The sequence below is a fragment of the Dipodomys spectabilis genome, unplaced genomic scaffold (genome assembly GCF_019054845.1).
Source record: "Dipodomys spectabilis isolate Male_0828 unplaced genomic scaffold, ASM1905484v1 ptg000125l, whole genome shotgun sequence".
NCBI classification, from domain to species: Eukaryota; Metazoa; Chordata; class Mammalia; order Rodentia; family Heteromyidae; genus Dipodomys; species Dipodomys spectabilis.
Genome location: NW_024870802.1, coordinates 1,976,344 through 2,002,092, shown reverse-complemented (window position 1 = coordinate 2,002,092; position 25,749 = coordinate 1,976,344). Strand labels below are relative to the sequence as shown.

At 41.1% G+C, this 25,749-nt stretch overlaps 1 protein-coding gene across 2 annotated transcripts in view; it reads right to left on the bottom strand.

The window, feature by feature from the left end:
- Positions 1 to 25,749, bottom strand: part of Ablim1 (actin binding LIM protein 1) — a 257,300-nt gene that overhangs the window by 188,881 nt on the left and 42,670 nt on the right. The window contains exon 1 of one of the 2 annotated variants that reach the window (XM_042689465.1): positions 3,917 to 3,933. The exons of the other annotated variant lie outside the window; for it this stretch is intronic. The gene's annotated coding sequence lies outside the window, so the exon portion shown is untranslated. Of the gene's footprint in view, positions 1 to 3,916; positions 3,934 to 25,749 lie in introns of those variants that run through there. 2 annotated transcript variants of the gene reach the window in all.

The window sequence follows — 25,749 nt, the reverse complement described above, 5'->3', positions numbered from 1 at the left end:
ACTGAGGTATATAGAAAATAAGAAACTTGCCTTAGGTGACACAACTACTAGGTATCAAAGCTGCAGTTTGAAATAAATCTCTGCCTCTAGAGCTCAAGTAATTAACTAGTCTCTTATATCCAAAAGGAGTAGGCCCTCCTTCGAGTCCTTATTATGCATTTGTAATAGAAGTAACCTTGAAATTCACAAATAAAACAGTCATGTTATCAAGGGGAAAATACGTCCATAGTCTTCTGTGATTCTGGGAGTGTGCAGAGTCAGAAAGATGCTCCGGAGGACAAAAGGTACCCATTGGGAAGATAAGCGAGAAGTGGCCCATGGTGCCCCTTTTCAATTATAGGGGTCACCTAGTCCCAGGGAGCCCCAAGCCTCACCCAGTGGGCATTCTAACTTCTGTAGGTGAACATGCATTCTCCTATACTTCCATTCCATTCTCAATCTCCATTCTTGGCCCTGCCCAGGTCTTTCCTTAATGTCTCCTGTCAGCTGGCTGGGCAGTGCACCTATGGCATACATGCCAAAGGAGCTGGTCAATTCTAAATGATAGAGATTCATTCTGAACAGTAGCTGGTCCAGCACCTGCCACCTGCTAAGAAGTGCTTGGTAAGTTAATTATAGCAAGCAGAATGTTAATGAATAGTTCTAGTGCCAAGTCCAGGAAGGACTCTATAGCAAGTGGAGAGGAATCCTTCTGGTGAAGCTACAATGAGAGAATGACTTTAAAGTTTAAAAAAAAAGTCATGAGTGAAGCCAAGAGTCAATGAAGGGAAATGGCTGATTAGATGATTATTACTGTTGCTGTGCAATTGGGTGTTCACATAGCAAGCACCACCTTCAGTAAGACAAGTAAGGATAAACTGAGTACCAGTGGCTCATGCTTATAATCCTGAACCACCCAGAAAGCTGAGGTCTAAGGGTCATGGTTCAAAGCCAGCCCAGTCAGGAAAATCAGTGAGACTTTCATCTCCAATTAGCCACCAAAAATGCTGGAAGTAGAGCTGTGGCTCAAGTGGTAGAGTATTAACCTTGAACACAAAAGCTCAGGGATAGTGCCCAGGTCCTCAGTTCATACCTCAGGACTGGCATAAAGAGAAAAAAGCAAAGCAAAGCAAAGATAATGCATCACTTACATCATTTAAAAATATAAAGAGGGATTTCCCACTCCACTATGCACTGTCCAAGAGTGATGTGTATCGTTAACCTCTGTGAAGAGTTTCTGCTTCAACTCCCACATCGGCATGGGGTGTGCTTCCCACGTATGAGGTTCTAAAGAAGGGCCATGCCAGGCTCAGAGTTTCTGCTCCATGAATGTCTACAAGGTGCCCTGGGAAAGTCACAAGCCTGGGCAGTGGGTGACCATCACCACCGGGGAGCTGAGACTAAGTCTCTCATGTTGATGGCTGTTTCTCGGAACCCAGTGCTCCCCACACCAGGCTGCTGCCTGCTGCCACTCCTCAGGCATGTTCCTGCCAATGTCATGCTCTAATTGACCTGCGGTCACCCACTGTGGCAGAGCTCATTTGCAGAAGCAGCTGTGACTTTGAAAGCAGAAAAACCTGTCCAGCGTTTCCATTTTCTCTCACAAAACCCAAAAGCATGAAATGAGTATGTTGCATCCCCCGCCCCTTTCTATATGACACTTATCCGTAAGTCTTATTAAGTCCCAATCTTCTGATTACTAGCCTGGCTCTCACCCCAACCTTTAAAAAATGTTTATGATGGAGACCTAATACCAGAAGTCAGATTTTAATATAAAATAGAAGCATGGATATTTGAGAGGCCTAGATCACTGTTAATTGTCTGCAAACTCTAGCTCAAGTATCTCCTTTAGAGCAGAAGCAGTAAGCTCCTGTCCCAAAGTCTTAAATTGACAGTCATCGAACTACTAGTGCTTTCAAGGTGTGCTCGAAGAGAAGGGGCATGCTGAGCTACTCATTAATAAAGGGATGGGTTAGCAGATGGTTGGTAATGTTGGTGCTTATCCAGCCATCAAAAATAATAAATAAAATTTAAGCATGGTCAGATTGGTTTTGACTCAAAGTATCCCTCCATCAAAAAAATTAATTAAAATGTATTGCCAATATTCCCCAGAGAGAGTAAATGGTTTAAAAATGCAGAACAGTGAAATCCCTTATGTTCTAAACATAAGGTGTAACCTGTTCTTGAGTCTTGAAATAATTTGCCAGATTCCGATTTAATTATGACTGAGATTCAAGTCAACTGTCGGGAGTTCTAGAGATACTTTCTGCAGATCCCAGCTGGCAGCCAGTGGAAAGATTCCAAATACCTTCTAAATATGCCATGAGTAGAAAGGATGAGAGTAGTCAAAAACAAGAAAGTTTTCCTTTCTGATTTGGCCTCTAAAAATATAATCGAACGGATGGCTTACTTTATTTACTTATAGTCTCTTTATCATGTAAAATTTTCCAAAGCCTGTCTTCAGTTTCCTGGAAACCAAAACAAAATTCCACTCTCTGTACAGTACAAAAGGGATTTCAAATTCATTTTAAATTAATAAATGTACAGTTCTCTTTACAGATATTTAAATATCATGTATACTTAAATGTTACATATGCATAAGTTATATATTTAAATATTACTTGGAGTTACATAGAGACCCAGAGAGAAGTTGAGATAAGCTAGTTTAATCATTTTGACCCTTTCACACAGAAAATCATAGAATGTACTACTGTACACTTATGAAATGTAAATATGTAGTGTGCTGTTATTAAGATTCAGATTCTATCTTTGAGGAAGACCCAGACAAGAATCTTCTGTAAACATCAGGTGGTAACATTACCGTAGAAAGAATGAGGGAGAGAAAAAGTTGGGACAGAGTCTTGGCCTACTGCCAGTATATGGCCATTGTCAGCTTCAAATTTTATTACTGTGATTCTTGCCAACTTTTTTCCAGTAAATGTCTAGGGTAGATCAGTCAATAAAAAAATACAAAACCCACATTACTGGATTTTTAAAATTAGCACAGTCTTGAAAAGAATGTTCATTTACTTGAGAATTTTATAGCACAAAAAAGCCACCATGAATTATTCATCATCTACAGTGTGCCAACCTTGAATTCCTTCTAACTTCTTGACAAGTATGCACATGTGAAGTGTGGCAAAGTCAGACTCCTCAGTCCTCTGAGCGCTGAGAGGAAGGCATAAGCCAAGCTTGCTGGAGGTGTTGGGACACTGAGCAGAGCCACTGGAAGTAAAGGTGGCTGGGCATAAAGCCCATATGCTTTCTGTAGGGCTACATGTGCCTGTCCTCCAGAGACCAAAATAAGGCACATTGCTTATCCTAAGGAGTCCAAATAGGAAAAGAATCAGAAGTCACCACTACAGACTGCAGGTACCAGTGCAGTTGTCTGCAAGACTGTGCCAGGCTGCCTCTGTGGCTGTCTAGTGGATGTGTTATTGGCTGAAAGTCCCTGGGGATGCTGCAGATGCGCTAGGTGACTCTGGAAGCCAGCATCCCCAGGGAACACTCCGCTGCAGTGTAGTTGTAGGGGAAGTATTATTGAGGATAGTATATGAACACCACAAGATTACAGGTGTTTTCCCTCAGCCACTCAGAAGATGTCTTTTGTAGAGCCCAGAAGATGGACCTGCCTACCTGGAACTGGTTAAACTAAAGTGGGCTCCTTCTACTAGCCATGTCACATTTGCCATCCTATTCTACTAATGATATCAGCAAACATATAAATTAGATGCATTTCATACAAATATGCACTACACACATAAGTAGATTATCATGTTAACCTACTGCCACAAGCATTATAATAAACACTATATTATTATATTATAATAAGATGAGGTTAGCCAATGGAAAAGCTCTGCAGCTTTGCTCATCTTTGAACAGGTGGCCCTTACCCCAAACAGTCTCTAAAGCGTGTTTACAAAAGGAAGAGTCAAACCTTTGTAGTCTTCAGCAATGTGATGAGGGTCCATGGGCTCAGTGTTGGCAAGTTATGAACATGTACCAGGCACTAGGGTTCCAGCTCTTCTTCACTGACTGCTGGCGTGCTGAAGGGCTGTGTCTACTCCTAGGAGGAAAGGCTGGGCCTGGCTCCTCCCAGGAGTTTGTGGGCTGAGTTAGACTCAGGGAGGGGTGTGGACCAGTGGGTGTGCCACAGCCAGATCAGGAAAAATGAGGAGTTTCCTGTGTGATTTCAGCTCCTTCCTTACCTACAGAACCCTCAGCCCCATCTCCTCCCCACCCCATCTCCAATCCATTCCAAGGCCACGCGTGAGAGGCCATCGGTTCGTTCATGCCACAGCTAAGAAAATGTCCGGTCTTCTTGGGAAGCTGCTGCTCAAACTTGCCAAGAGTTCCTGGGATTTTCTCCCCTCTGCATGAGGCAGAATCCAGATTTTGGTTCCTTGCATTTCACAATAACTCAGACACGTGAGACACAGAAAGACAAGGACTGATTTCTCACCAGCCTCCTTTTCCCCCTTAATGAATTATCTAGACCAGATGGGCTTTTTATTATAACTGTTGTTTTTTAGTACTAGGATTAAAAAAAATACTATAACTTGGAGAGGATTTTTTTCCCCTATCAGCCTCCTCGTCATGGTTGGAACTATTTCCTGACAAAGTGCCCGTGGAGACGGAGCCTGGACTTTGAGCCCTTTTATGTTAGGTACACAGTGGCTGAACAGAATGATCTCAAACCAAGAGGATCAGGAAAGAGATACTTATTTTCTTTAGGTCTTGGTGATGGGTTGGATTCCCTGTCACCTAGAACACAGCTCTTCTCCCAGTTATTTCTGAATACCAGGAATTGTGTCTATAGGAAGAGTTATACAGCCACAGTTTAGATGGGAAGAGACAGGAAAAATCTTCTCAATCTCAGGTATAAGCATTGCCCAACAGATAGATATCATTTCTTTTTTGTTCAGGGGCTTGAACTCAGGGTCTAGATGTTGTCTCTTTAGCTTTTTTGGTCAAGGCTGGCACTCTACCGCTTGAGCCAGAACTCTACCTCCAGCTTTTTGGTGGATAATTGGAGATGAGAGTTTCACAGACTGTCCTGCTAGGGCTGACTTTAAACCAGGATCCTCAGATCTCAGCCTCCTGAATAAGTAGGGATTGCAGCCATGAGTCAAAAATGCTGGGGTCAGCATTATTATTTTAATTGTATGAGTAGAATATTTAGTTTCCCAATAACCAAGGCCATCCGATCCAAAATATTAATTTAATGGAAGCCTATAATCTATCCAATGGGGGAGGAGAGAATTATTTTGAACACACTGATTAAAAACAAAGTTTGGTGAACTCTCCTTCTCTCCGTGTTTTATTTTGCAGGCGTTCCTGTGGACAGCTCTACTCAAGGGTCACCTAGGTCTTCCCTGGTCAGGGCCACGCCCTGGAACTCAGTGCCTCTGATAATGTCCTCCTGACTTGGCAGCAGCACCTGGTGCTAGAGGATCACAACTGGATGGTCATTGATAAAACACTTGGCGTCTGCGGAGCTGTCACGTGTTAACTTCCCAAAAGGCCAGTCGCACTTATTGAAATCTGATTATGCTACTGCTTAGGATTCTCACCACAGTGATTACGTATCTTACCCTAATGTTTGATTTTGCTGTTGTCCGTGTCTTGGGAAGTTTTACCACAGGAATAAAACAGAAGTCCATCATGGGGTTTGAACCCTGGCCTAGTGTTTGGTAGGCATGTGCCCTACCACTGACAGCCGTGTTTCCAGATCTTTTTCTGTGCTGGTTATTTATTTAGAGTGTGTGTGCACACATGTGTATCCTAGGACTTGAACTTAGGGTCTGAGCACTGTCCTTAAGCTGTTTTACTCAAAGTCAGCATTCTACCACTTAAGGCACAGCTCCACTTCTTCTTGGTGGTTAATTAGAGATAAGTCTCTCAGACTTTTCCTGCCTGGTCTGGCTTCAAACTATGATCCTCAGGTCTCAGCCTTCTGAGTAGCTAGGATTATAGGAGTTAGCCACCAGCACCTGACCACACTCCCTTTTTTTTCTCTTTTTTAATAGTCTCATTTTCTGCCCAGGCAAGTACCTGTACTGCAATCTTCCTAATTTATCTTTCCTGTTTGTAGCTAGGATGACAGGTTTTTGCCACCATGGCCAGTATTTTTCTGATGAGACTGAGTCTTGAGGACTTTTCTGTCTCCCAAGTAGCTAGTATTACAGATGTGAGCCACTGTGATTGGCTGGAACATGTCTTTTTTTTTGGGGGGGGGGTCCGGTCGTGGGGCCTGAACTCTGGGCCTGGGCACTGTCCCTCAGCTCTTCAGCTCAAGGCTAGCACTCTACCACTTGAGCCACAGAGCCACTTCCGGCTTTTTTCTTTTTGCTTATGTGGTACTGAGGAATCGAACCCAGGGCCTCAGGCATGCAAGGCAAGTGCTCTACCACTGAGCCACCTTCCCACCCCCAAGTCTTTTAAAGTTATATATTTTTAAGAATTCTTGTTAGCCTTCTCTTAAAATGTAATGGGAACTAATTTTTCATAATTTCTTAAATTATTAATTGTCTCAAATTATTATTCCTATCTAATTTTAAATGAAAGAGGGAAGAAGCAAGCACAGAGTTTCAACTACTTTCTAAGGCTAAAAAAAGGTGGCTAGGTTAAAAAGCATGGTATCCTTATCTTTTGGAAGGCAGAGAAGCTGCCCTCTTAGAGTGATCCAATTTTGAAACTTTATTACCAATCAAGTAATGCTTATTTTGGAGATAGAGTCACATAAGCTTTTCTACCCAGATGACTTTGAGCCTCAATCTTCAGATCTCAGCCTCCTGAGTAGCTAGAATTATGGGTGCAAGCCACTGGTATCTAGCAAAAGAATCTCTAATTGTAGTCCCCAAGTCTGAGTTGTTAGTTGAACTAGACATTGTTTGCTTGGTAATTTATTAGAACCAAGAACCCAGCTACTTACAACTCAGAACTATTCATGAATTAAATGGTAATGTTACTTGTCTTCTCAACATCAGACATATCTGTATGTTCCTTTAGACCAGGAGCAGAAAGAAGCCTTTCTGAAGTCTTACTCCAAGGAAGCCCTCACAGGAAATGATAGACAGATACCTAACACATAAAGGGCTTTCTATTGTGTATATTGACATGTATTTGAAAATGTCTGCTTAAACATTGTTCAACAAGTTTCTTAACCAGGGACTTAAAATGCAGGTGTGCTGTGTAAGTGAGATGCATAAGATAAGAAAAATCTGTCTAAGCATATTTGACTAGAGATGCTTCAAGCTTAGCATAACCATTCACCACCGAGCAGTTCAGAGAACTCATCTCTAAGAAAGGAGAAAGGAAGGAAGGATTTTAGAGACAATTTCTTATTTGAAAGATGAGAAATCTTAAAGCCAGGAGAACTGAGGAACTTGTCCTAGGCTGGACAGAATGTATGGGGACAATTGTGCTGTTGGTGATGCCCGGTTTTGCTACTTGAAGGATCTGTGTGCAGGTGAAGTATGGAGCACAGAGATGCTTGTACCCTGGGTACACGGGCAAACACCTCATCTGACAACAGATCATGGTCAAAGCCCAGGCCCAGATCTGCTTTTCAATTACAGAACAGGAGGTGAGGCTGACCAGAACCTAATTTATGATGGTTTATGAGTGAAAAATAGCAGATACCATAATGACACTTTCACAAGGCCCTGGTCTCATTTTTTAAACTAAGCGAAAGAGACAGAAATGTGAAGCAAATTGAATTCCCTAAGAAAAATGATTCCTCTGGGGAAGATGAAAATTAAATTTCTTAAAAGGTCATATTCAATAAAGAAGAACCTTCTAGACCTTATCTAGAAAGACACAGGGGAAAAAAGTGAAGTGCTAATGGGCCATTTCCCTTTCACTTGGGTTCCAATGATGCTACTATGAAAGTCCAGGTAACTAGCCCCAGCCAAAGCCCAGTTATGAGATCTCACTGGAGAGGAGAGCTGCAAAACTAAAATGACCAGACCTTTAAACAGAGCCTAAACTAAAGCAGTCTTTGTAGCTTACAACTATCTCTCTGCTACCGGACCTGGTTTCTGCTTATTGCTTCCTGGACATAGCCCATGAAATCGGTTTTGACTGGCAAATAAATGTTATGAACTTTACTACGATATTACCAATTCCTTTTGCATATAGCCATTGTATACCTCAGAATTAGCCTTTACCCACAGCCTGTTTATGCTTTCTGCAAAATGTTTAAATGCTGAAGTCTGTAGTGTAAGGGAAATGTTCTTATCTGAATCAAAAATCATTTTTTTGTATTCATGCAATTCTCCTGAATTAATTTCATATACAAAGAAAGCCCTTCTGTGCCAGGGCTGCAGAGAGAAAGGGTGGCCCTAGCACACAACTTCTTCTCTCCCCTGGTGACCGCTGCTCAGGGCAGCAGGCAAGTGTAGACAGGAAGTGCCACCCGCTGACTACCAGGAAGAGGCAGAGACCCAGCTTCTTGTCCGGGCCCTAGTACCAACTTACCAATGATCCCAGGCAAATCGCCAAACTCTCCCAAATCTATCAAATAGGCCACTGACTCCTATTTCTCTACTTTTCTGTCTTCTTTCCTTCCCTCCCTCTTTCCCTCCCTCCTTCCTTCCTTTCCTCCTTCCTTCCTTCTTTCCTTCCTTTCTTCCTTCCTTTCTTCTCTTTCCTTCTTTCCTTCCTTCTCCTTTCTTCCTTCTTTCATTCCTTCTTCCTTCTTTCTCTCCCTTCCTCTCTCCCTTCCTGTCTTCTTTTCTTCCTTTCATTCCTCTTCTCTCTCCTCCATCTCCACTCTCTTCTTCCTTTCCTCCCTTCCTTCCTTCTCATTTCTTTTCTTTTCTCCTTTTGTTTGGGGGGGGTCTAGTTTTGTCAAGACAAATCTGAAACAAAATCTCTAGCACACTGGACTCCATATTCAACAACAAACAGGCAGGATGGGGAAGGAGTGAGAATCTACCACCTTGACTGAGGCTTATCCAAATCACTGTTTTATCATCTACTGCTGCCACCCAAAAAAAGGATAGGTTTTTACAAAGTTATTCTGGCCCAGGGGCTATGGAAAATAAAACACGTCTCACATCTATCAATTATTCTTCATAGCAATTAGGAGTGAGGACTGTTATTAGTTTCTCTCTCACAGATGAGGAAACTAAACTGAAAGGGAAAGCAAACACTGTCAAGGTCACAGCTTATAGGCAGAAGGGCAGGAACCTGAACTTGGGTCTATAGAGCACGATCACTGTTCCTCAGGGGGAAGTGCTCCCTGGAGGTAGAGCTGGGAGACACTGCACAAACAGTGTCCATGGATGCCATGAAGTAGAGGGGTTTACATGGACTTCTAGAGCTAGAAGGAATAATCAGAAGCAGAATGCACTTGGTGGCTGCCTTAAGAAGCTTTCTACATCTTTCTAAACTCCTACAAGAAAAAAAAAATCAGTTCCAGTGCATTCCTTTCCGGACTTGCGGAGAACCCTCCATTTGATGAAAGTGTTCCATGGCTAAAAATAAACGTATATGGAAAAACTCCCATCCTATTCAATCCTTTCATGTGAGAAAGGAGGAAAAGGCAGGCCAGATGAGAGAAAGGACAGGGGCCTGGTTTCAGAGCGAATGTCCAAGCAAGGTTTCAAACAGCCACAGGCCCCAAGCAACGCACCCATGTGGGTGCTCTCCCTAGATCCAGCATCCAGGCCCTGACGCATGCGCCCTTGTCCTCATCCATCAGGTATCCAGGTCCACTACTGGAGCTCCTTCCATCCCAGCCTTTATTCTCCTTGATAGGTGAAAGGAGGGTGTTATTGCTAGCACCTTAAGCATGTTTAAAGTAGTACACAGAGAGGCTAGGGACAGCGTAATAGCAAGAACCCTGCCAAATGAAGATGATGGGATTAATGACGTGCATGCTTAGAGTCTGATTTAACCCTACACTATGCTTTGAAATCTCATGTGGAAATGAAAATACTGAGGCTCAGAGAAGCTGCATCACTTTCCCAAATCCATGCTGCATGGAAGAAGTCCATTCTTTCTCCACATTTAAACCCCATCAAACTATCTTCCTACAAGGTAGGGCGTGGTAGGTAGACCCCTTTTAAGGAAAGGAAAACAGACCCAGCAAGTGAACAAACTATATAAAGTCTCTGGCCTAAGACTCAGGCCAGAACTGGGCCTGCTAGGATTCTATACATTTTTAAGTTAAAGAATTATGCTGCTAGAAATGGCAATGATTAAGTAAGAACTTCAAGGAGATATGAATACCCACATGCAATAGAAAAAAGAACTCTTGTTCATGAAGCTGTGCACAGCCAAAGTATGTGGGGGGTGCAAATTTTGATTTCTGAACCCAAGAGCCTAGTAGAGTGCCAGATTCCTTGGCAAACCAGAAATTCCAGATTGTTATTGCCATTGTGCCATCAGCTTGTGGCAACTGGTCCTTATCAACATGCCTCAGCTAACATCCTACACAATCTTACTCTGGCATGCCTGTGAAATTCTCCTAATTACAGTTTCCCTGATTCTCTATCCAAGTTTGAAATCTATCTACATTGTTCAGAATTTAGCAAGATTAGTTCACATCTTTCCTTGATAGCCCTAGTATATACAGAGAGTTGAAGAAAGAGGGTTTAGAAGCAGTAATCAGTGCTTCTTGCTCAGGGACCAGTACACACTTCTCTCCTTTGTCTCTGCAGAGAGCAACTAGGGGAAAGTCAGAAATAGATCTGGTCTAAGTCAGGGGAGTGGAGCACAAGCATGAGGCCTGGGTTAAATCCCCAGTACTAAGAAAGGGATGGAAGAAATAGGGCCCAAATACTATAGTAGCTGGACGTAGGTGGCTCACACTTGCTACTAGCTACTCAGGAGGCTGAGATCTGAGGATCACAGTTTGAAGCCAGCCCAGGCAGGAAAGTCCATGAGACTCTTATCTCCAATTAACCACCAACAAGCTAGAAATGGAGCTGTGGGTCAAGTGATAGAGTACCAACCTTGAGCACAAAAGCTCAAGGACTGCACCTAGACCCTGAGTTCAAATCCCAGGACCTGCACAAAAATAAACAAACAAAAATATTGTTGTTGTTTTCTAGAGCTGCTATAAGATCTCACAGATTTGGTGGCTTCAATCATTGATTCTGATGCAGTTCTGGAGGCTGGGAGTCGAGATGCACAGTTAGCAGGTTTGTTTTCTTTGAAGACCTCTTTCCTTGCTTGAAGATAACTAACTGCACTGTGTCCCACTCATGGTGTCCTTCATTGCATATACTTACCTGGTCTCTCTCTCCTCTCCCCTTTGCCCTCTTTCCCCTCTCCCCCCTCTCCTTCCCTCCCCTGCTGGTGTGATTCCAGGTTTTTTCTTCTGCTCCTCCTCTCCCCTCCTCCTCCTCCTCCCCCTCCCCCTCCCTCCTCCTCCTCCTCCTCCTCCTCCCCTTCTTCTTCTCCTCCTCCTCCTCCTCCTCTTCATCAGTCATGACTTGAATTCAGGGGCCTGGATGCCGTTCCTAAGCTCTTTTTGCTTAAGGCTAGCACTCTACTATTTTGAGCCACAGCATCACTTCCATGTTTCTGGTGGTTAATTAGAGATAAGAGTCTCACAGATTTTCTTGACTGGGCTGGCTATGAACCGTGATCCTCAAATCTCAGCTTCCTGAGTAGCTAGGATTACAGATGTGAGCCACCAGTGCCTAGCTTAGGTTTCTTCCTTTAAGAACACAGGTCACAGATCAGGTATATTTGACACATACCTGTAACCCTAGTTACATGGGAGGCATAAATGGGAGGATTGTTATATCTAAAGCCATCCCTAGCAAAGACAAAAACCTTAACCCTATCTAAAAATAAACTAAAGCAACTAAATAAACTAAAAGCAAAAATAAAACAAAGTGCTAGAAGTATAGCTCAAGTGGTACAGCACTTGTCTAGCATATACAAAGTCTTGAGTTCAAACATACAGTACAAACAAATAAATAAACCACAAAGAAAACCTATGAGACCAGTATTAATGATCCCACCCATTTTAAATAAGCAATCTCTTCATAAGCCCTAGTTACAAATGCAACCTCATCTTGAGATAGAGGAATGTAAAACTAGAACACACGAATTTTAGAAGGGGGGTGGTGATACACAATTCAACTCATAATAGAATGGATCTTTTCTTTGGCTGTTATTAAGTCTCAGGACTATGCCAAAACTTTTTTGTCTACTTCTGGATTCCAAAGAAACAAGAACTCAGAACAGTCAGTAGGTCTTAAGACTCATGACTCAAGAAAGAGCATGCTAGAAGAGGAGGAAAGAATGGAGTTGGTGGTCAGACACAAAATCCACTCCTCCCCTTCTCTTTCTTTTCTCTCAGAGAAAAACCTCTCTACCTCCTTATACACCAGCACAATTATATTTTTTCTCCCCACCCCTACTCCTCACAGCTTATATAAGGCCAGTCCCAGGAGGCTTTTTTTAAAACTTCAAGTGGCACTTATAAAACAGTCTGAATCAGAAACATGAACAATTACTAAAAAGTACACACTGGAATGAAGAACGTGAGTTTGGCAGCTGGCAGGCCCTCTCTCTCTCCAGGCCTGGGGCAAATGCTGGCTGGGATCAGCCTTCAGGAATTGGCATGGGGCTTCCCGAACAGCTGACCTAGCCCAGCAGAGTGAGGACACAGAGGCAGACAAGCCTCCTGAGGCACACCCAACCTGAGGCGGGGGCTGCAGGCAGTTAAGGCCATCCACCTGCAGAGAGAAACCTGCAGAGCCAGAACCTGCTACACCTTGCTCCTCTTAGGCAGTCTGTGCAAGTGGCTTCTACAAAACAAAGCACGTCTTCTGTGTTTAGAGGTATCTAAACCATGTCACACCAGAAACAGAGGAGGACAAATGTGAAGCTACATTTGCCATGGAGAAGCAAGCCCATGCCCAGCACTGGGTTTACTAGACAGTCCTCATGTTCATTTCCTGTAATTAGTTATTCTTTATAGCACCAACTTTGGAGCTTGGTTCTCAAAATTTTTTCATGTCAGTATAAAATTCCATTATCTTCCTTGAGATCTTGAAGTATCACTTCAGCCATGCCATTTGGTTTATGTGAAGTACCATAAAATAAAAATGATTTTAGATAGCTATAACCTAATACAGATGGAAGATTATAGTTTGGAAATCTCTTTAATATGCAAAACAACACAACTGTAGAGGAAAAATATACCAGTTAGGAACTGGCATTAACCCTTCAAATGGAAACCTGCCCATTAAGCCCCCTACAAATCCATTATTATATATAAAGAAACTAAGCTCCTTACAGAAATCAAAAGCATTTAGGCGATGGAAATTAAACAGGAATTCAAACTGCTATCCTTTAAGGTATTTTAAAACACAGTGTGCCTATAAAGTTAAAATGGAAATGAATTAAAAGAGAAATCATTAATTTGGGAAAATTAAAAATGAGCCTGAAAATAAAAAAAAAGAACCTCAACAGACAGGTTAAAAAAATGTCAAGGAAAAATACCAAGAAGATTCAACACCCATCTGTTGAGGGGAAAAAAAATGACAAAAGTCTTCAGACTTCAAGAAAGACATGAATGTTCAGAATGAAGGGAAACAAATCAGGAGATAAAGAGGATGAAGAAAACAAGACAAGAAGACATATGCTGATGGAAATTTGCAACTTCAAAGAGCCAGAGAAGTGATTTTTCTAGAGTACCGGGCCGTGAACTCAAGGCTTTGTGCTTGCTTGGCAGGTACTCAAACACTTGAGTCACACCTTGTCTCCAGAAAAATTCTCACATGTTAGCAGAGACCAAATTAGATTAAGAAGGAAAGGACTTGGGCTAGTATTAGTCTTGGCAGCCACTCTGATGTCAAAAGAATAAAGATTTTCAAATTTTTAGGTAAAAAAGTAATAATTCTTTTTTTGTTGTTGTTTTTTGTAGGTCATGGGGCCTGAACTCTGGGCCTGGGCACTGTCTCTCAGCTCTTCAGCTCAAGGACAGCGCTCTACCACTTGAGCCACAGTGCCACTTCCAGTTTTCTGGTGGTTAACTGGAGGTAAGAGTCTCATGAACTTTCCTGCCCAGGCTGGCTTTGAATCAGATTTCAGCCTCCTGAGTAGGATTACAGACCTGAGCCTCTGGTGCCAGGCAATAACAGTTTTGAATTAGCTATCTATTCCAGGTAAATCATGTTTGTGGTCAAGACAAGAGAATTTCATATATGTGGGATTTCACTCACCTTCCAAGTACACTTTACTGAAAAACATTGCTTGAAGGTTGACTCAGACAGAAAAAAAAATTAATCTTCAAACTGAAAGCTATAGATTTCAAGAAGATGTGGAGTCTGTTTAGGAATAAAATGTGGGGGAGGGGAGGAGAATCCCACAAGGTCATTTATGCAACAGACTTAGAAATGAATGACGCCAAAGACGAACATGGCCAGAGTTTAGACAAAACAAAATGGCTGAGTGTGCACAATTATTAAAACTGGGTAACAGACACTGATGTTTATTATACTATTTTGTCTACTTTTTATTATTAAAATTTCTAACATGTGCAAAGGAAAAGTGAATGCTGAATTTTAAAACATAATACAACACAGATATTTAGAATTTTATTTTTGCTAATTTTTATTATTGTCATCCTTTTTTTTAAGTTAACAAGCTAAAAAACATAAATTTTAATCTCCTATTTTCAAAGCTTTTCTCTAAATACCATGTTGCCAGTGAAGGATATCTTTACTTCTAATAATAAAAATGATAAATTATAGAAAATCTCAAATATATTATCTTTTAAGCTGGGCACTGGTGGCCAATGCTTGTAATCCTAGTTACTCAGGAGGCTGATATCTGAGGATTTGGGTTCAAAGCCAGCCCAAGCAGGAAAGTCTGCGAGACTCTTATCTCTAGCAAAAAGCCAAAAGTAAAGGTAAGGTGTGGCTCAAGTGGTAGAGCGCCAGTCTTGAGAGAGAAAAAGCCAAGGGACTGTGAGCCTAAGCCCTTTATTTAAGCCCTAGGACCACCAGCACTAGATAGACAGACAGACAAATAGAGATTTCTTTAAAAAAATATATTGGCTTTTGCGATACCATAGATGTTTCTAGTAAGTGACTGGATAATTTTCATGAAATGAGTAAAACTCATAAATCTGATGAGCTTGAGAATAAAGATTTGCAAAATGGAATCTAAAACATTTTAATGATAATGATCACTTGTATTTTTCATATCGTCATCATTTTGTTTTTCATTGTTAACCAATGGTTGGTTGTGATTGTAGCTCAAACAATATACAAATAAAAAGCACATTTTAAGATGGCATAGCATGCATACATCCAGATGTATTTCTATAAGTACAAATCAGCACCATTAGTCATGACATGCCTTCATCTGCTACATATCCAGAAGCTCTCAAATCATTAGTGTAACAAAAGAAAAAAATTAATTATCTTATTCCTTGATTTTTAAAATAGAAAATATATCAGATATCATTATAGCTTTTCAATTCATGAATTTTCACAGAAACTCCATAAACCAATGCAGACATTATAAATCCCTCAGTAGCAAAATACTACACTGAGAAATACTACTCCTGAGAAAATCTCAGTAGTTATAACACATGGAATACCCTTTTGTAGAGTACCATGAGTCTGTCACACTTAGTAATGAACAAAAAGGGAGAACCCATGTTCTCTCTTAGAATGTCCTTTATACTCTTGTAAAAACATACTCTCCACCAGTGGATGGAAAGTTTTTACTCATGGTCTACATTCAGCTCAAAGGTCACTTCCTCCTTGAATCCTTTCCAATCTCAGTCTGCCTCTACAGTAATCAAACTTCAACTATAGCACATTCCCCTGGTAGGCTCTGTGTGTGCCTTCCACCAGACCTGGGTTTTACTAGGGATGTAAGAAGTGGGAGACATCATTGTACCCATTTCACAGATGAGACTATCTTCCCTAAATTCCCTTTGCCAACAGTGGCATCACCAAGTCTGTCCCTCTAGACTGACTCTTAAAGACCTCGGAGCTTTCAGGAGCCAGCCAGAGTTCAGTCATGCAAGCTTCCAATGCACCTACTCTGTGCTTTACATGTTACACACTCTACGAAAGCTCATTGAATTGGGTCTGCATTTAGACTGTATACAATGAGAACTAATCAATTGAAGTCCTTTACCAGTTGGTCCAACTGAACCGAGCCCAGCAGGGTCCCAGCAGGGGTCAAGGGCAGAGTGGTGCACCACCGCCCTCTACTGGAGAAGCAGTTTCTCACCGCTTCAAACTAGGAGGGAACTAGACTCCTCTTTTAGAGTCAAAGTACTCGCTAAATCTTTATCCCTGTGGAAGTGTGTGGATTCTCCTTGTAAAAGTGTGCGTTCACGTCCCTGAGTACTGAGAAAACAGACAGTGGACTTATTACTGTTGTCACAAAAGCACAGGCCCTGTTTTGTTTATGTAGTCAGATCAGAAAGGATTGACTTTCTAATCATATAGAGAACCTTTTCCTAAGTTTAGGCTGCCACCTGCCACAGTGATTTTGGTAATTCTGTGATTAGGCTTTTCCAGTTACTCAGTGACCACATCTCTCTCCTCTCTCTCTCCCTCTCTCTCCCCCCTCTCTCTTCTTCTCCCTCCCCCTCTCTTCCTCTCTCTCTTGATCTCTCTTTTTCTTGTCCTTTCTTCCCTCTTCCTTCTTTCCTCTCTGTAAAGGGTCTTGAAATAATAAGAGCTTAAATTGTTGCTGCATAAGCTATTTTTAAAAAGTAACTGTCATGCTTCTCTAGAGGAGTAATTCATCAATGGAGATTATTTCTAAATCAGCTTGACTAGCCACTAATCCAGAATTTAGCGTGAACATTACATATTGGTAGGGGTTTGTTTGCCTGGCTCAGACATTTCTTAGATTGGTCATAGCTTATTTACATTTCCTATCATTTTCTATAAAATGATCCACAACCAACGCCTGCCATTGGTCATTCTGTGGGGAGAGCAAATCAGGCTGGACCTTCCTGAGTGGCTGTGGACCATACAGTCTTTCCTAGGTCACACCAGGAAATGTGAAGGTCTGCTTCATTACAGGCTGCAAAGGGAACCCACAGGTTGTTCCGAGGGAACAATAAATTTGTAGATCATTGACTGTTAAAGTTTCAAGTCCAACTTCAGTGCTTGCAGATTCTCAAAGACAAACTTAGGAATAGTTTATAAGCTGAAGTAGAAAAGCCACTTTACAAATTCCACTCGTGCACACAAATCTTCAAGCAATTTCAAAGGTTGGAGTAGTTATGGCCTTAATTTCTAAGCAAAAGACACTCTTAGGTGTTTATTCATTCATTAACTTACTTATTGGTCATACTAGAGTTTTGGATTCAGAGCCTCTCATTTGCTAGACAAGCACTCTTCCACTTGAGCTATGCCCTTAGCCCTTTTTTCCTTTAGTTATTTTTCAGATGGGATCCTACTTTTCATGCCTCGGCCAGCCTGGACTATAATCCCCTCTGCTTTATGCCTCCTAGTAACTTTTTGCCTACGATGGCCTCAAACTATGCTCATCCCATCCCAAGTAGCTAGGATTACAAGCACTAGACACGGCACATAGCCTCATGATAGTACCTTAACTGCCACGGTAAGGTAGTAAGAAAAGGAAGTCTGAGTTCTTTTCCTTTAGTATCTGGTCTACTTCCTAAAGTAAACATGTGTTGAATTAATTCAACAAGGAGCTTAACACACTTAAGCCATCTTAGCTATCAGGATGTGTGTGCTCATATTCAAGCCTTCGAAGAAAGAACACAGGATATTTTTAAAATTTATTATTGTAATTATGAAGGTGATATACAGAGGGGTTTTGGTTATATACATTAGGAAAAGAGTACATTTTTTGAGGGGGTGGGGTCCAGTTGTGGGGCCTGAACTCTGGGCCTGGGCGCTGTCCCTCAGTGCTTCAGCTCAAGGCTAGCGCTCTACCATTTGAGCCTCAGTGCCACTTCTGGCTTTTTTCTTTTTGCTTATGTGGTGCTGAAGAATCGAACCCCGGGCCTCATGCATGCAAGGCAAGCGCTCTACCACTGAGCCACCTTCCCAGCCCCAAGAGTACATTTCTTTTTGGACAATGTCACCATTTCCCTCGCTCTCTCCTAGTGCTTTATCCCCACCCACAAGTTGTATAGTTCAGTTTCAATATAGCGATACCACTGCTGCGTTTATATATAGTATTTTTATTATCTTATCTCAAGGGGTTACCATCCAACAAATCAGTTTATAAGAACAATGCATCGTGATGGATGTCACTCCTTTCATCATTCTCCTCCCTCCCTCACAACCGAACCGTCTCCTATCAGTGCTCAGCATAGCCACAGAAGATCCCAACCTAACAAGAACCTACCAGTGTGTACCATGTTTTGTAGCAGTTACTAAAATGTAGTACATTGATAAGACTTGAGAGGGTAAGACAAAAATCCTATAGGACTTGCTGGATATCATCACACGTCCCAAAGTCAAACTATGGGGTGTTCACAGGGGGTCCCATAGTCTGTGCGGTTTTAGGCCACTGATAGACAGAATGCATATTAGGAAAACCAGGCTGATTTGAATAGTGGAGAATTGAAGGAATGTTCCCAGGAACATTCCCAGGAATGTTTACACAGGCTGAATAAGGGGAAGGAAAATGGTGGTGATTTGAGGATAAACAAACACAGGAGAATAATAGGAAAAAATATAGTTGTTTACTTAATAATTTTTTTCCTTGTGTGTGTGTGTGTTGGTACTGGGGCTTGAATTCAAGGCCTCTTGCTCTTGGCTTGGCTGATACTCTACCATTTGAGCCACAGTTCCACTTGATGCTTTTTTCTGGTTAATTGAAGATGTAAGTTACAGACTTTTTTTCCAGGCTGACTTCAAACCAAGATCCTCAGATCTCAGCCTTCTGAGGAGCTGGGGTTACAGATATGAGCCACTAGTTTTATGAAATATCTAATGCAGTATAAGGGAAGATCTGTAGGTATTGACTCAGTGCTACACGTCAGTGTGTGTACCAATATATTTCATTGAATTATTTCCCAAGACAGTCAAGAGGTCAGTTTTTCATGGAAACTTCTAGTCTAAGGCAGTCATTGTCCTTTGCCTTACCGTAAAATTCAAATCATTAAACCTAAATTTCAAATACAAAAGAGACTACAATCCTTTTTGATGCCTGCCTCAAAATCTGACAGTTAATCAATCAGAATCTGAGTATCTTGTATGTGAAAAATAATAATAATAATATATTTAGGTAACAGCCAATAGAGCAAAGGCCAAGGAACTGGGAAGCCATTGCTCAGTAGGACAAGCCCTATTTCTAGAGCAGATGACATTTCAGTGTCTCTGAAAGGCTCATGCTGTCATCCACCATACTTCAATGCTATTGCATTAGTAGAATTTGCACCAGATCAGTCATCAACCTATTGTCAGCTTCCTGGTATAACCTTTCTTATGCATCAATCAATCCTAAACTATGACATATTCTCACCAAGGCCCACTGGCAATAACAATACTAAAATTGACCCTGAGAAACGAGTTAAGACACAATCTATACTCTGGGAGCACAAATAAGAAACAATTACAAATCACAACATGGAACTCTGTCCCTGAGAGAACTATGTCAGCTATGATTTATGGTCCCAAGGAGGAAGAGAACTTTTGACACCAATGTCACGAAGCTTCAGCCTAACGACATCGAAGGCAACAGTTGACTTGTGATCTACGGAAGCAGAGTTACAGAAGATAAACTTTGGGGGCAATATTTTCCTAAAAGTTGAAAATGTATTCTGGGGTGTGATTTATTAACAATCCCCAAGAAGTTTCCTTTCCCTAGCTCTCATTAAAGAGAATGGTCTGCTGCTTTGATTCATTATGTTTTAGTTTTGTTCAACTCAAAAAAAAATTTTTTTTAAACCTTGCTCAGTCCTGTGGGAAAATCAAGTAACCACTCCCTAAACTCCAGGAAGACTTTAAGGCATCATTAGTAGACTTTTAAGTACAGGAAAATGGAGTATTATAGACTAGCACTGTCAGTGCAAACATACTATGAGATACATGTGGCATTTACATTTTCTTCAAATAATCACACTTAAAAGGCACAAGGAAGAAGGTAATTAATTCTAGAATTTTTTTTTTGGGTCCGGTCGTGGGGACTGAACTCTGGGCCTGGGCGCTGTCCCTCAGCTCTTCAGCTCAAGGCTAGCGCTCTACCACTTGAGCCACAGCACCACTTCCGGCTTTTTTCTTTTTGCTTATGTGGTGCTGAGGAATTGAACCCAGGGCCTCAGGCATGCAAGGCAAGCGCTCTACCACTGAGCCACCTTCCCAGCCCCCAGCTCTAGAAATTTTAAGATTTAGCCTATTATATAAAATATTTATTGTTTCTCTACTTAACCATATATAAAAGGTGATCATTTCAAGAGTTCAACCATCCCCCGTGGTCAGCTGCTACCATCCAGGTACAATTAGAGAACCTCACATCCCCAAGTTCTCCATTTAATGGGTGCGGTTTCATCTTATATGTTACTGGTACCAGTTGAGTGTAGGTATTTTTGAAGAATTCATCTCAAGGGAAGTTGAGTTAGGGACAAATAGTCTGGAATATAGTTGTGGGCTTCACAGTCATTTCCATGAGTAGTTAAGTTTTTGCCAAGTAGAGAAATATTTCCAAGAACACTCAGACTCTTTAACAGTGCCATGACACAAAAATGCCAGACCAGAGGCCAGCCATAATTACAAGGTGCTCCAGAGTCTCTGGCACTGAGTATATGAAGCACAAGGGTTCCAATGAAACAAAACAGAAAACTCACCTAGGGGATAATCTCATACTCATCAGACCTATTTAAACCAGAAACAGAATTCTTTCTCATCTGGTCAGAAGGAAAGTTCTAAATGAAAGTGTTTCCCTATCCTGATAAAGAAGCAGATAGAATCATAAAGGCACTTTACCTTTTAATGGGCCCTATGTAAAAGGGAATTGAACCTAATTCCTATATTTGTACATGTAAAATTGTAAGCAGTGAGTACATCTGTATGTACATTGCTTGTTTTATGGATCCTAGCAACCAACAACAAAAAATAAATTTCAATCAATTACACTAGAGGAAAGATTGGTGATATTTCTTTCGTATATATGGAGAAGATTACAAAATTGTTGTAATATGACAAGGCACATGTTGTCAATATAATGTAAAGGGGAAAGTGTTGCATTTAAAAAACATATGTCACAACATTCTTTATTTTATGGTATTTACTAATTATTGTCACTCCCTTCCTAAATAAATATTATTTTATACCTAATTTTGGACCCATAATTTTTTCTTAAAGGTCCCCCATGATTATATAAGTTCTTCTTCTAATAATTATATATATATATATATATATATCCCATCATGTCTACACCTATGCACACACATATACAATATTTAAATTGTATTTTTGTTTAGTGTACAAAGGGGTTACAATTCAACATGTCATCTTATGAATACAATGCATCTTGATCAATAACATATGTAACATTTACAAGACCCTCATGAACATTTTACTTTCTACAACATCCTGCCCCAAAGTGTACTTTCCACAATGGCCTTTCTAGGATGCTTTGTCTGATTGAAAGCCTTTTCTTCCTGTTTATTAGTCACAGGGTTGGAACTGGTTTTTTAATTAACTTCATTTACATCATGAAACCATTCACTGACTTGGACTTAATACCACATTTTATAGAGGAGAAAATAAAAGTTCAGTGAGATTGAGATTCAAGACTTGCCACAGAAGATACAGGTAATCAAATTGAGCCCAGACACGTCCTCTGGACATGGAGTCGAGGACTATCTCTGCTATGGCACTTCTAGATCTGTAGCCAAATACAGACATTCGAAAAGAGGAGCTGTCAGCAACTGGTAATGAGAGAAGCCAATCCTCCTGGTATCTTGAGTTTAAAGCTGCACTTGAAAAAGATACATGGATTCTGGACATGTGATGTCACTGTAACTGGTATTACTAAGATTCCTAAACCAGAGCTAAAAACATGCTACAGATGCCAAGCTCTTCTCCAACCTGTAACCAGAGCGGACAGCTCCAGAGTGGAATGTCAACCACTCCTCTGTTTGTCTTGGGATTACACACACATAACTCTCAGGAGCTGAGCTGAGTTTTATGCAGCCTGCACAGAAGCCAATAGTAGATTACTTCGTGTAAACTATTTGCAGATTCAGAAACACCAAAGAAAGTCCATGTACTATAACAAGAAGTAAAAAAAACCCAGATTCCACATTATGTTCTTGTATGTAAGGATCATTGTGTAGAAATCCTATTTCTGCTTTCTCCTTTTCCCTTTTCCTCCCTTTCTCTCCTCTTTCACCCTCTCCTTCTCCCTCTCTCTAGCCATGTAGAAAGAAGTGATCCCAACGTCAACTTCTGAGTACTCTTTAAAGAAGGAAAAGCAAAGAAAAGTACCAAACCAAAGAAGAAACTACAATTAAACTGTCAATACTTTGAAAACTTATTCATGTTTAATAATAATGTTGGTCCTAATAAACTCACCAGTTTCCATGTGAGCACCAACTTGCTTATTTCATGCAAGAAAGAAGGCAGAAAGATTTCCCAAACAGGCTGAGGGCCAAGGAAGTTGGAAGAGACAGCCAAGAATGAAAATTCCAGTCATCTTGGTTATTCTACTTAAGGAGCATTGCCCTTTCCTCCTAATTAGCTTGCCAAACACCATGACTTTTTACAAGCACACCTCACATCAATAGCCAACCCCTTCCTTCAATTCTTTCCAAGTAAAATCATTTGCTAGGAAAGGATAGGCCTGGGAATTTGGGAATCTTCTGCTCTTTCCTTAGTAAGAACACACTGGTAAAACCAAACAAAAAGCAAATTACATTCCTTCAAAGACACGTTATTTCCTAACTGCCTCCTCCCTGATAAGCCATCCAGGCTAACATGGCTGCTTGAATCACCCTCCCGGGCACAGGGGGTAAAACTGCTTGGTTCCACACACAGACTGCCAAGGGAGGGAGCAGAGGGACACGTAAGAAGGTCAGGGACACCAAATATGTTTGTTTTTGGTGACCTCAGCTTTCACTGTGAATTTCCCTTTCTATGAGAAATATACAGGGACATATTTCATATTTATTGCACTCAACTATTGAAGCTGAAAATTGAAGCATATATATCTATAAGAAAACAATTCTCCTGAACAGTAATTTTTTCTAAAATTTCAGTCATATATTATACTTCTTTATTTATAAGATTTTTTTTTAATTTGGACACCAAGGATATAGAAACCATTCACAGAAAGAAGTACAATATGAAATATAAATGGCATTTGCATATTATAGAATAGTTCTGAAATTTAGTTCTAAGAGTTATGTACCCTGGTCAGATAAATTGAATTCTACCCAGCCATCATATGGAACCCCACAGAAGTTCTGTCTGTCCCACTTCTATTTACTAGCCAAAGTAACTGTTTCTACAGAAGGATATTTAGGGTAGAATACCAATCTGAAAAGTTAGTTTTCAGCCAGGCTGTGGTGGCTCACACCTATAATCCTATCTACTCAGGAGGCTGAGATCTCACAATCGTGCTTCAAAGCCAGCTTAGGCAGGAAAGTCCATGAGATCCTTTCTTTTTTTTTTTTTTTTTTGGTCAGTCGTGGGGCTCGAACTCTGGGCTTGGGCACTGTCCCTGTACTCTTCAGCTCAAGGCGAGCACTCTACCACTTGAACCACAGTGCCACTTCTGGTTTTCTAGTGGTTTATTGGAGATAAGAGTCTCACGGACTTTCCTGCCCAGGCTGGCTTTGAACCACGATCCTCAGATCTCAGCCTTCTTAATAGCTAGGATTACAGGCGTGAGACACTGGCGCCCTGCTCCATGAGATTCTTTTTTTTTTTTTTAATTGTGAAAATACTGTACAGAGGGGTTACAATTACATGGGCAAGAAAATGAGTACATTGCTTATCAAGCATCGTAGCCTCCTCCTTTGTTTCCCCTTCCCATCCTTCCCCCGCCCCCCCACCCAATCCTCCTCCCCACCCCCCACCAAAGTTATAAAGTTCATTTTCGACATAACGATTTGTACTTATCACCAGTTAACCACCAGAAAACCAGAAGTGGAGCTGTGGCTCAAAGTGGTAGACAGCAAACCTTAAGCAAAAGAGCTCAGGGACAGCACCCTGACCCTGAGTTCAAACTCTCCCCCCAATACACACTAAAAAAAGCTAGTGTTCCATCCATCCCAAGAGTTACTGTTATATGTCCCAGAAAAAAAGATCTGAGTCCTCCAGGCCAACCAAATACCAATCTTATAAAAAGTAGACACAACGTGGAACTTGTCACCCTACGGAACATGAATTTATCCTTCTATGGAAAGCAAAACAAATCCTTCATACAAATGAAGTTTCAAAGAACAGAAGAAAAATACCACAACTCCTCACAGCCTCTCAAAGTCAGGTGTCAAGTTAAATATATATATACATACACATACATATATATATATATATATATATATAATTTATTTATCTTTGCCAGTCCTGGGGCTTGAACACAGGGCCTGGGCACTGTCCCTGAGCCTCTCTGGTTCAAGGCTAGTGCTTTACCACTTCAGCTACAGTGCCACTTCTGGCTTTTTCTGTTTGTGTGGTACTGAGGAATCGAACCCAGGGTTTCATTCATGCAAGGAAAGCACTCTACCACTAAACCACATTCCTAGCCAATCAAGGTCAATCTATTTCTAAACTTAAAAGTAATGTTTCTAAGCCAGGCATTGTGGCTCATACCTATAATCCTAGATGCTTAGGAGGCTGAAATCTGAGAATCTCAGTTCAAAGTCAGCCTGAGCAGGAAAGTTCTAAGACTGCAATTTCTCATTAACCACCAAAAAGCCAGAAGTGCAACTGTGGCTCAAATAGTAGAGTGTTGGTCCTTGAGCAAAAGCCCTCAAGGACAGCAACTAGTCATTGAGTTGAAGCCCCTCCCCCAAAGAAACACCTCAACAAGAACAATGATACTCCACACAAATGGTTTTACCGAGGAATTCGGCACAGAGTTGATTACTTGCTAGCTGTTCCTGCAGATGCCCATTGCCAATGTGTAAATTTTCCTATAATTATTTGCACTGCTTGGAACTATTTGTCAACAGGAACAACTAGTAAACACAGAAAAAATGATGAGGTCCATTAATGGCAAGTATGGTGGAAATAAACCAAGTTGCCATGGAAGTTACCAGTGGTTGCCAATGGTACACATGTGTAAATTTCTGCTCAGAGCACTTCTGCAAGTCAACAGACATAGAAGTCCACTTCCCACATAGGCTCACAGTAGCTCACTCACTAACTCACTCATTACTCTCCTGTGAGTAATTCACCAGGGCAGTAATTTACACTGCCATCATTGATTAGGACCAAATAGATTGCTCTGTGCTAATATATTTGTTCAGTGATATGAAAGATTTGAGAATCTTATCAATGAAGGAATGTCTAAAATATGAAGAAATGTTACAATTCTGAAATATTTCCTAAGAAACTGAATTATAATGAATTACTTGGTTGTCATTCCTGGGGAAATAAACACGCTCAAACAAACAAAACAACAAAACTGAAAACAGGTAGATCAATCAATTAGAATTTCTCAACCTCAGCACCCTGACCTCTGGGCCAGGTAATTCTTTGTTGTGGAAGGCTAGCCTGTACATTGTGAACATTTACCTAGTGGAAGCCAGTAGCACCCCTTCCCCAGTTAGGATAAATAAAAGTGTAGCCAGGCATTGTCAAATATCCCCTGTGGGACAAAATTGCCTCCAGT